Source organism: Rhinolophus sinicus, linkage group LG06 (genome assembly GCF_036562045.2).
Source record: "Rhinolophus sinicus isolate RSC01 linkage group LG06, ASM3656204v1, whole genome shotgun sequence".
Lineage (NCBI taxonomy): Eukaryota > Metazoa > Chordata > Mammalia > Chiroptera > Rhinolophidae > Rhinolophus > Rhinolophus sinicus.
In genome coordinates this window covers 63240423-63252227 of record NC_133756.1, presented here as the reverse complement: position 1 = coordinate 63252227, position 11805 = coordinate 63240423, and the positions used below count along the sequence as shown (strand labels likewise).

Genomic DNA, 11805 nt, shown 5'->3' with positions numbered 1-11805 from the left:
TCTAGTGGAGGGTGCAGCTCAGCTCCAAGTCCAGTTCCCGTTTTCAATCTTTACTTGCATTGGGGGCAGCCCACCATCCCATGCGGGAATTGAACCATCAACCTTGTTGTTGCGAGCTCATGCTCTAACCAACTGAGCCATCCAGCCACCCCTCTGGCAACTCAGCGGCAGCTTGTTGTCTTCAATCTAGTTGTGGAGGGCGCAGCTCACTGGCTCATGGGGAAATAGAACCAGCAACCCTGTTGTTCAGAGCTCACGCTCTAACCAACTGAGCCATCCGGCTGCCCTGATGATAACCACTTTGAGCACCTCTTGTAATTGCAGAAGTCAAACGTGACTTGTGTTCGTCTTTTGTTATCAGTATATATTAAGTATTACAATTTTAATACAGTTTTCATTTCTTAAAATGTGTATACATTTTTTGGCACCATATATTATGTATATACATATATATGTTATATATATATATTATATATACTTGTATTAAGATGGAATATATCATGAATTTATGATGATATTTCCCATTCAGATTCTTGTCTAACCTCTTTGATTTTCAACTGGACCTCCGTTCTCCCACCTGGAGAATCTTGGATCTCCAAGCATGAGGAATGCTAGAATTCAAGTATAATATAGCTACTCATTTGCTTTATCTCAGAAAACATGCACAACAGTTTCAGAATAATCATACCAACACTATCCCCAACAATATGATTATTGAAAGCAGTTTAAGATAGTTGTTTGTTTGCATGTTTTGAAAGATCTTATTTTCCTTAGAGTGTATTCCATTAGGGATGTGTTGTCAACCTTTTATGTGTAAAATGACTAGAAATAATTTTCACAATATGATTTTGCCACCATCTGAATATGCATTCAGGTTTATTGTTTTCCTTTTCTTTTCAGTTCTTAGAGATTATTACTTTCAATTTAAAATTGTTCAATAATTTCAGATTTTCTAATTATGTAAAATACTTATATGGTTCCAAAGTCAAGTAAGACAATGTTTGTTCAGTGAAATCTAACTTCTGACCCACCACCCTTCCCTAATAAAATTGCCATTTTTAAATAATTAGCCTTCCATTTCTTGTTTGTTTTTAAATATAAGCAGAATGTGTGTATATGCATGTACATATTCACGTGCATGTGTTTCTCCCATTTCTTAGCTAAAGAGTAAACATACCCTACTCCACCTTGGTTTTCTCATCTAAAAGTATATCCTGGAGATCACTCCATATTGCATTGAGAACTGTTTCTCAATACTTTTTACAGCTGCATAGTACTTCATTATGTGGGTGTACCCTAGTTTACTCACCAGTTTCCTAATGATCAACATTTGGTTTGTTTCCAATCTTTAGCTATGGAAAGTAGTGCAGTAAGAACAAGTCTTCTACATGTCTTTTTATATTTTCCTCGGAATGTTAAGTGGGACTCTGTGAGTTTGCTGGGTCAAAGAGTAAATACACATGTAATGTTACTAGATTGCCAAATTCCTCTTTGCATGGTTTGTACTGATTGCATCCTCATCAGCAATGTATGAGGATGTTTGTTTTCCTACAGTTTAACCAATAGAGTAGGTTGTCAAACTTTCAGATTTTTGCTAATCTTTTAGGGAAAAATGGATCCCGCTATAGTTTTGCTGTGCATTTCTGAGTAAGTTTGGGCAATGTTTCATATGATTAAAAGCCATCTTCATTTCTTTTTCAGAGAACTATTTATCTAGTAATTTTGTCTATAGCAGTGCTGTCCAATGTAATTACAATAATGGAAACATTCTATACCTGCATTATCAATTCATTAGTCACTAAACAGATGTGCTGTTGGATAATTTGAAATGTGGCTGGTGTGCCTGAGGAACTGAAGTTTTAATTCATTACTTTAATTAATTTAAATTTATATAACCACATGTGACTAGAGGCAGTTGTGTTAGATAGCCCAGTTGATTGAGGTTTTTAGTCTCGTCTCTCTTTTTAGAAGCTCTTTGTATATTAGGGGTACTTGTCCCAAGAGAAAGAGAAGTAGCCCCTGACCTTTGAGAAGTGGCCTGACACAGCTGGACCTCAGTGCTGCCAGGAGTTTGTCTGGTACTGACAGCTAGACCTGGGTGTTCTTCTGTTGGATATAAACGATCTCATAGAGTACCAACATCAGACACGGCCGTTCTGCAACCACCATGAAGTGAGACAAAGCAAAATATACTGTGCAAACCACAAAAGTACCACACATCCTCCTATCCTGCTAACATGAGCGACTGCTGGCTGCTTCTCTACCAGTTATGGCTATAGCCTTTATTCACTTCTCCCACCTTATACGTAAGTCTTGTGAAGTACTCAATAATAGATTTTCTCCGTTTTTCTTGACAGCATTCAATCCAGAGCAAAGCCCCTCTTCTTTGAATCCTGTCCAAACTTACCTAACCAAATCTCAACTCCTGTAATAAGTCATTTACAAAACGCTCTTCTTGAGTCCCACTGCAGCGCCCCACGGTGTGCAGTCTCCTTTGTTGCAAGGCGCTTTGATATTAATTTGTTCCTCAGCAGGTGTGTTCTTGATGGTCTTTGGTTAGAGGGTGTTGATGATGCTTTGTGATTTAAGTTGCTCATATTTGTTCCCCAGTTTGTCATCTTCCATTTTACTTTATTACAGGTGTCTTTTTACTATGCAAATTTGTATTTTTAAGTAATAAAATTCTAGTTGCTCTAGATTCTGAGTCATAATAAAGGAAAATGTTCCCACTCCCAGGTTATAAAGGAATTAATCCATATTTACTTACTGTACTTGTATAGTTTATTTTATTTTATTTTGTTTTTTGGATTATAGATCATGGTTTCATTTGGATTGTATGCAGGTATACAGTATGAAAAAGACATAATTTTTTTCCTATATGGTCATTCAGTTATCCCAACAGCACTAATAAAAATCAGCTTTTCCTCTCTGATTTGAGATGCCACCGTCATGGCATTCTATAATACATTTATGTATGTAATGAGGTCTATTTCAGTATCTTCTATTCTCTTCCATTGGCCACACTGTTTTAATATAGAGGCTTCATTAATGTTATTTCTAGAAAGTTACCCCTGTCCCTGATCTGCATTTTGGGGGTTTCCTGACTATTCTTGCTTGTATGCTCTTCTAGATGAAGTTATAATCAAGTTGTCTTGCTCTAGGAATAAGACCTAAAGTTAACTTTATTGGGATTACATTAAATTTGTAAATTAACTTAGGGAAAACTGGCATGTTTATGGTGTTGAGTCTTCCTATCCAAGAACATGGTATGTTTTTCCACCTTCAACCATGTTTTACAGTTGACCTCATGTAAGTTTTGAATGTTTAGGTTCATTCTTGGGTTGTTTTGTTTTTGTTATTTTAATGAGCTGCTATATTATGGTTTTTTAAAATTATTTTTACAGTAATATTCATAACAATATTGGTCTAGAGTTTTCTTTTTGATGTAATCTAGTATAATTTTTGGTATAGTCTTTCCAAACCTCAGTTCTGCTGGAAGATACGAAAACAGCACTAGAAAACAGTATGAAAGATAAACCTGATTCTGGTAGCAACTGAAATTAAAAATGGAAAAAGGCACAAATTATTTCAGAAAAAATAATTAAAATCCCGTATTTGACAGGAACAGAGAATTTATATACCGTTCATGTTTGTGACTAAAATAGTTCATTGCTAATGTTTAATTTTTTTAACTCTCGCTGCACAGCCACTGTAATTAGAAGTGAGTTCCATACATACTTTTTCTTTCAACAGCTATTGCTAAACATGTCCCCGGTTTCTAAAAATGCTTTAATCCTTTAGCAGCATAAACAGCAAAAGGTGCTTGAAGGCAAATAATAACAAATGTGCAGGGTGCAGTGTACATATACCCAGAGTAAGTGTCTTGCTGCCTAAAGCCACTTGGCTTTGAAGAGAGCTGAAGGAACAACCATCTGATGTTCAGAAGTTACAATGAAAAGTTTAAAGAAATTCCTTCCCAAAACTCATAAACGAAGTATAATCATCAGTAATAGTAAAATATAAGTTGAATCCTAGTTGAGGGACATTCCACAAAATTCCTGACTAGTACTCCTGAAAACTGCCACGGTCATCGAAAACATGGAAGCTCTGAGAAACTGTCATAGCCAAGAGGTGCTTAAGGAGAACGGATACATGAAAAGATGTTCGACATCACCAAATCATCAGGGAAATGTAAATCAAAACCATAATGAGATATCACCTCTTACCTGTTAGAATGTGTAGCATCAAAAAGATAGGAGATAAATGTTGGCAAGAATGTGGAGAAAAGGGAATCCTCATGCACTGTTGGTGGTAATGCAAAGGGGTGTAGTCACTATGGAAAACAGTATGGAGGGTCCTCAAAACATTAAAAATTGAATTACCACATAATCCAGCAATCCTACTTCTGGGTATTTACCCAAAGGAAATGAAAACAGGATATCAAAGAGATATCTGCATGTCCATGTTTATTGCAGCATTATTCATAATAGCCACGATATGGAAACAAAAGTAGCTGTCAGTGAATGAATGGCTAGAGAAAACTTGCCATATATATATAATGGAACATCATGCAGCCATTTGAAAAAAGAATGAAGTCTTGCCATTTGCTAGAACATGGATGGGCCTTAAGGGCATTGTGCTAAGTGAAATAAGCCATACAGAGAAAGACAAATACCGCATGGCATCACTGGTATGTGGAATCTTAAAACTTGGAACACATAGGTAGAGAATAGACTGGTGGCTACCAGAGGCAGGCGTGGTGGCTGTGATATATGGGTGAAGGAAGCCAGAAGGTACAAACTGCCAGTTATAACACAGATAAGTCCTGGAGATGTAATGTACAACATGGTGACCCTACTGTACTGTATATTTGAAAGTTGCCAAGAGAGTAGAGCTTAAAAGTTCTCATCACAAGAAAAAAAGAATTGCAATTATTTGAGGTGATGGATGTTAACTAAACTTACTCTGGTAATCATTTTGCAATGTATACATATATCAAATCATTATGTTGTCCATCTTAAACTAACACAATGTTATTTGCCAACTATAGCTCAATAAAACTGGAAAAAATGTAGACTTATACTCTTAAATCTGCTAGGAGTTTTTTCAAACTATGCACTAGTGTCAGCTCAAGGAACAGTTTTCTTTTTCATTTAGAAGTAAATTTAGGCTTGTTTTGGTGAAGAGTGGTAGGTGGAGTGAAATGGGGAAGTGGTCTGACAAAGAAAACAAAAACAAGATGCAGAAGCAGAGTCCCAGGAGGACAGACACACTCCCTTCCTTTCATGAGCATTTGCTGGTCAGCAGCCTTCTTTTCTTTTCTCTTCTCTGTTCCTTTTCTGCCTCTCCTTCCTTCTTTACTTTTCTTTTATTCTGGGGAGTTGGTGGGTCAAGCCTGCAAATTAAGACAGAAATAATATCATGAGTCCTCTTTAGCTGAGGGTGGTGAGTCTCTGCAAGGCTGCCTCTGGCCAGTCTGTGGTGGCTCCAGGTCACAACACATTCATTGGCTTCCTGTATATCATTGGCCCCTGTTCTCCAGAGTCTGTCCCAGAAAACATTTCGGTTCAACCATCAACACTGGTCTATGAGTAAGTAGGAATCTCCCAAGAGTCTTAGCTTTTATTACCCTGTTATTCTGCTTGTCTAACATAGAGATAAAGTCCTCTTGTTTTTTTTGTAAGTAGCTTAGAGTCACCACCCAGAAGGTGTAACTGAATCTTCCTTAAGATGTCCTTCTATAAAAAGAGCAGGACCAATTCCTCAGATGCATTTCAAAGCTATGTAGGGCATTTTTGCTCTGTTCTAGAAAGCCTTTTAAGGATGTGGTGCTTGTTCAGGAAACCTGCAACAAAATCCATGGCAAAAGAATGATGTCAGCCATGAAACAAAACTATCTTGAGTTTTGTGACATACCAAGGTACACAAGTGAAAAGACATGTCACCAGGGCCTAGATGTCGTAAACAGTGGCCATTGTTGAGACAGCTGTGGAGCCTGGAGTGTAGTAGGCTGCCCCATGCTGGCTGTGAATTGAAGTCCACCTTGAAACTTAACCTTGGCTATAGAGGGTCCTTATCATGGTTTAGTTCCCTTCATTTGCATTCAGATTTTATTCAGATCTATCCTACCATATTTTCTATAAGGAATGAAAAAAGGAGCATTTGTGGTTTTGTTCTGGTGCAAGATAATGAGTTTGTTTAAATAACTCAAAAATTATTTTAAAAGGGGTGTGGGGGGGCGTTCTCTCAGTCTTTTGGAGACACGTATTGGCCCAGCGCTGTCAGATTTTAGAGACGGTCGCTCTGGTGTTCAAAAGATCACAGCATGATCTAGCAGGTTTTTCCCTTTAACGTTTTATTATGGACTATTTCAAATGTATACAAAAGTAGAGAGAATAGTATAATGAACCCCCAGCCTCAACAATTGTCCCCCTAAGGCCAATCTATTGGACATATACTTCCATCCACTCCCTGAACACCACCACCCCCGTTATTCTGAAACAAATCCAAGACTTTAATCTCATCTGTAGAAATATTTCTTACATCTCTAAAAGATTAGGACTTATTTTTAAAACATAGCCACTATTCTGCTATCAAATCTAACATATCAACAGTAATTCCTTATTATGTTCAGATATTCACAGTGTCCAAATTTTCCCATTTTCTCCTAAGTATTTTTTTCATATTATTTACACATTTATTTTTACAATTTGTTTTCGCCTGGATCAAAATAAGATCCATACATTACTGTTGGTTGACATGTCTCTTATGTCTCTGAATTGATAAAGTCCTCATTCTCTCTCTTGCATGTGCCAACTTACTTTCTTAAAAAATATATCTGGTTGTTCCTTCAGTCTGGAAAACCTGGAATTTTTATACAGTCTAGATTTTGCTGTCTATATCCTCTTGATATTGTTAAATGTTTTACTCATCAGCCCCACCCCCCACCACCACGTGTTTTTTGTTTTTGTGTTTTCCTTTTTTAACATGGATGAGCTTAAGTAAAGATCTTGAACTGGAACTCAAGGACAACAGATTAGATTGAATGTTCTCATTTTGAAAAGGTGACTGTTTCTGGTGTTGGGAGGTATTTCACTTTTTTTCCCATAGACCCTGCCAATCCAGCAGGTCGCCCCCTAATTTGTTTGGAGGGTTGAAAGGGTAGCAGTAAATTCTAGAGCACAAGCAAAACTGCCTATTTATTTTCCAGAGTGTTAAATAATAAGCACCCAGTTCTTGAATTTCAAATCAATCAGCACCTGTGCATAAAAAGTGTACTCTTCTTTACAACAAGGGTTTGGTTTTTAAAAAAATAACCTGTTTTTACTTACTTACCCCACCCTACCCCTGCTTGCCCTCAGTCCAGCCACAACAGAAAAAAAAAAAAAAAGAGAGACGTTGATATTTAGTATGTTACCAAGTGAGTCCTTTCAGTTTACTTCATAGAATCTTAACACAAACAACCTGTAATGTTGATCCTAAAATGGCATAACAAGCTCCTTCAAAACTCTGTACCACTCTATTATTTTCTCTTTCTGTTTCACCTGCCCCCTCAGTCCCCAAATGGTTTCATTAAAAAGCAATGGACTAGCATTGTTGAGAAGAAAATGCTGAGCTGTTTCCCAGTTGGGGATTTGGTTCAGATCCACGGTCCGCATCCGCTGACAATGACCTTATAGAACATTGACCTTAAAAAATTAGGACAGTTCACTCAGTTAAAAAAAAAAAAAAAGGACTGTTGTTTAAACACCCTGGGTTTCTTATCCCATATGGACCCGTTATCAGTTCAGTTCTCTAAACTCTAGGAAATTTTGTTTTTTCTTCCTCCTTAAGCAAGGTCTGGCCTTTGAGAGCCTGGAGGAGTAGCTGGCAGAGGAACTTCCAGAGCATTTCAGAGAGCGTTTGGCTTGGCCCACTTAAAGTAGACGTAACTCAGCTTTCTTCAAGGGGCCCAGTCTGAGGTCTTCTGTGTTGCCCCACAAGAGACTCTGCTCTTCCTCCTCATCTTCTTCAACACCCAGGGTCTCCACACTCTCTCCCTGCTGTTTTACACTTGGGTTAAAGATTCTTGGTCAAAGGAAAACAATAGCAGGTCAAGGAACCTCTCCCTATTTTTGTTTGTATAAAAAGGGGGTATCTCTTGAATTAGGATGAGAAAGAAACAAAAAGAAACGGGTTTCTACTAGGCTCTGGCTAGCTCAAGGGAGTAGGAAGAGGGTGATCCCTACCCAAGCCTGCCATTGTGCTGGGGACGCCATGACCTTTGTGGTCAGGGCCTGACTCCAGGCGAAATGCAAACCCTTCAGATAGTGCAGAGATAAATGGTGTAGGTGCTCTGGAATCTTAAAAACCTGGAATCAAATTCAACCTCTGCCATTTATGTTGTTTCCTTCTTTGGGCAACTTTACCTCTCAAAGCATCAAGTTGCTCACCTGTAAATAAGAAAATTGATATAGGTACCTCATATGGTTGTTGTCAGATAAAAATGGCATAGTATATCTGGTTTACATCTATTATATTGGTTCCAAACTTTCCTCCCTTCCCTAATCCCTGTGCAGTAATAGAGTAAACGATTTCTGAGTCCATAAGATGAATTAGTCTGCCATAGCTTTTCCAAGTATATCAGAGCTGAAATAAAATAATTAATAGGTTTCGTCAGGAGAAAAGGCTGGAGAGAACTACAGGATAGGTATTCCCTGGGTTTATAAGGATGTTTAAAATAGGGGATGATAAGAAAGGACTAGAATGGGGAAGAGCAGAGAGAAAGGCATACAAGGTAAGACAGGTGAACCCTCAAAAGTAAATGTCCTCTGTGTTGGGCATTTTGCCGAATGCCAGTTCTGATTCCATATCTCTTGTCTACCTTTTTGGAGACCTTCAAAATTACACGAGTGAACAAGAAAACATACTCTGGTTGATATATTATTGCCATTTTCATGACAATTTAAGATAGAGGTTTGAAAGCTTTCAGCAAATTTTCCTAGGCAAATGAATCTTTTATGTAACAAATGGCAACATCAAAATATTATAGATTAAAATGGAACATCTATACCTGGTTTTCTGTAGGGAAAATGAGTTGTCTATTCCAAAGGACCCAGCAAAACATCTTGGTGAATGTCATTCCATCCAGAGGAAATGTAAAGATGCACCCCTCAGGCAACTGTGGGAGAAGGAAATTAACCTAAATTTATTTCCATGGAAGTAGAAACACGTTGGAAGCCAGTTTTACTAAAGTGGTTGAAATATACCAGTTAGTTTACATAGTCTCATTAGAGCTGTAGGTTGGTTTTAAAACACATACGTATTGATCCTATGACGTATTGCTATAGAACAGAAAGAGTTTGTCCACCTGGCACTAACAGAGCCAAACACTGAACACCAAGAATTACAGTGGAGAAACAGTGGCTATTTTATTATGAATGATGCCACCCAGGAGAACAGGAAGCTAATGCTCAAAAGCCTGACTCCCTGATGGTGTGTAAGTTACACATTACATAGGGCAAAATCGCAAGACATTGCGGGTTAGGGATTCCGGGTGGTGCTGGCTGCTGATTGTTCGGAGGTGAAGTAAGGGTAGTGAATCATTTCTTCAGGTCTTGAGGACAGTTCTGAGGTCTGTTCCAGCATTCCTCTGTCTTCTTTCATGGGAAAGTAGCGGGGAGCGTTTTCACCTTAGGGTTCAGGAACTGAACCATAACTTACATCAAGATGTTATCTTTCGCCTGCTGGAGGTCCGGACTGTGTGATTATTAGTGAGGTCCCGGCTACTGTCTTCTGCTGCTTCAGAGGTGGCTGATTATCCAGGGATAAAGCTAGGTCTTTGAGAATATATATATATATATATATATATATATATATATATATATATATATATAGAGAGAGAGAGAGAGAGAGAGAGAGAGAGACAGAGAGAGAGACAGAGAGAGAGAGAGAGAGACAGAGAGACAGAGAGAGACAGAGAGACAGAAAGAGAGAGGGAGAGAGAGAAAGACGATTTCTAGAGCTAGGATTTAAAACTAACTTTAACCAAAGTCATAGGTACCCTCAGTTTCCATACTCTCTACTTTTCCTCATCAGGAAAAGGAAATAACAAAACTGAAAGCCACTTCAACTATCGAGTCTTCTTACAACAATATCAAATTGGATTGTTGTAAGGATTCCTTTTTAGCCAAGGAATTTTATGTTCATAAGTAACTTGCCCAAGGTCAATAGGTGAGTAGGTAGCTTTGCCAGAAGTCCAACTCTATCTGCTAGTTTCAAAGTCCATGCTCCTTCTATTGCAATACTCTGCTTTGCTGTGACAACAAATGAATAACATGTGATAAAGTGCTCAGGAGACATTCAGGCAGTTATTTTCCCTAAATCCTTCCTTTCTTTCTTCAAAACTTGTCATGCAGCTCATCATATTAGTGTCTGGTTTTCATCAAAATTTAAGGGCCGAATGTTCTTAGAGCTTTCCCTGCAAGGGTGCAGAGTTAGAGAGGGGTGAAACTGAGAGTGACACACACACACACACACACGTAAACAATAAATAGAACATACACAGGATTCAGGATTAAAGGCTAAATGGGAAACTAAACTACATCTAACAGTTCTATTTTAAAGAGGGGACAAGTATTATAGGCATAAACTACATCAAATAGGTCTATATTAAAGTGGGGGACAAGTATGATAAGCTCCCCAAATAGTAGATATAATTAGAAAACTGAAATTATGGAGGCAGAAGATTGTTTGGGAGAATGAGATAAAATCTGGAAAGGTTGTAATAAGCATAAAACAGCAGCCTGGCCAGCAAATCCCAGCAGAGAGCATTGCACATGGAATGGCTTATTCAATTTGTCCATTCTATTAGCTGTTATAGCTTGCCATGCATACAATTAATTTCACTACAGCACTTGATTTTTAGAGTGAAATTGGCTGAAAGGAATACATATTGCTGTGTTTAGTTAAGTCAACAAATAAGAAGGTAGGTGGATCCTATGTAGTCAGTGTAGGGTGTTCCTTGTCTTAATTCCTGAGGTGAATTGGAGTCTATCACAAGTCCTGGGCCAGGCCTTCCCCAACAGATAGCTTAAGCGTCACTGAGAAGTGCTATTCAGAGTCTGGTTACTCATGTCACCAAAGTAAGAGATGGATGTAAAGAATAGTCTGTAGACATTCACAACATAGCTAAGGCTTATGTGTGGAAATTGGTGTCCTGGGACAGGCTGACCTCCAGAAAGACGAAGTTTATTATGTCTACTCGTTTCCAAAATAACATTGAATAACAAATTGGGACACAAGTTTTTGTGAACTACTAATGTCACCTGTTCTTTGCAAGACTTATTTTTTGAGTCCAAGAAAAGCTTCTTAAGCATTTTTTTAACCTTAAAATTTTTTTTTAAGTATATTCTGAAAGAAATCTAACTTATATGCTGTTTTCTCTACTCATCAAACTGATGTCCAGTTAATGGGAGTTGACCAAATATCTTTCCATTAAAAATGATATTATACTTTGTTCACTGTAAACAAATACAAACTTGGGTTTGAAATGTGTTGCCCTAAATCTTCAAGTGAAATCTCAATTAAAAGAAGCATTTTGTAAACCTCGCTTTCAATCTCCTGCTTGGCTTTCAGAGTTTCTTGACATGTGCAATACACCTTTTACTGAGAATCGGGGCAAGGTGGGCACGGCAGAAATGGTGATACTGACACTACACACACACACAAAATCAACCTTCTCTGAATCCTGTAAATTAACTCTTTAAGACCCTATGGAGCAATTTGAAGACTAGCTGTTCATGCTGGTGGGAATCTTTACCCCCA

At 38.0% G+C, this 11805-nt stretch overlaps 1 long non-coding RNA gene across 1 annotated transcript; it reads right to left on the bottom strand.

Moving 5' to 3' along the window:
• Positions 1 to 4433: 4433 nt before the first annotated feature.
• On the bottom strand, positions 4434 to 9802 carry LOC141572398 (uncharacterized). Its single transcript, XR_012497761.1, has 3 exons — positions 9703 to 9802; positions 9053 to 9160; positions 4434 to 5395 (listed from the first exon to the last, which is right to left on the bottom strand). It is a non-coding gene; the product is annotated as an uncharacterized LOC141572398 (long non-coding RNA).
• Positions 9803 to 11805: the final 2003 nt, after the last annotated feature.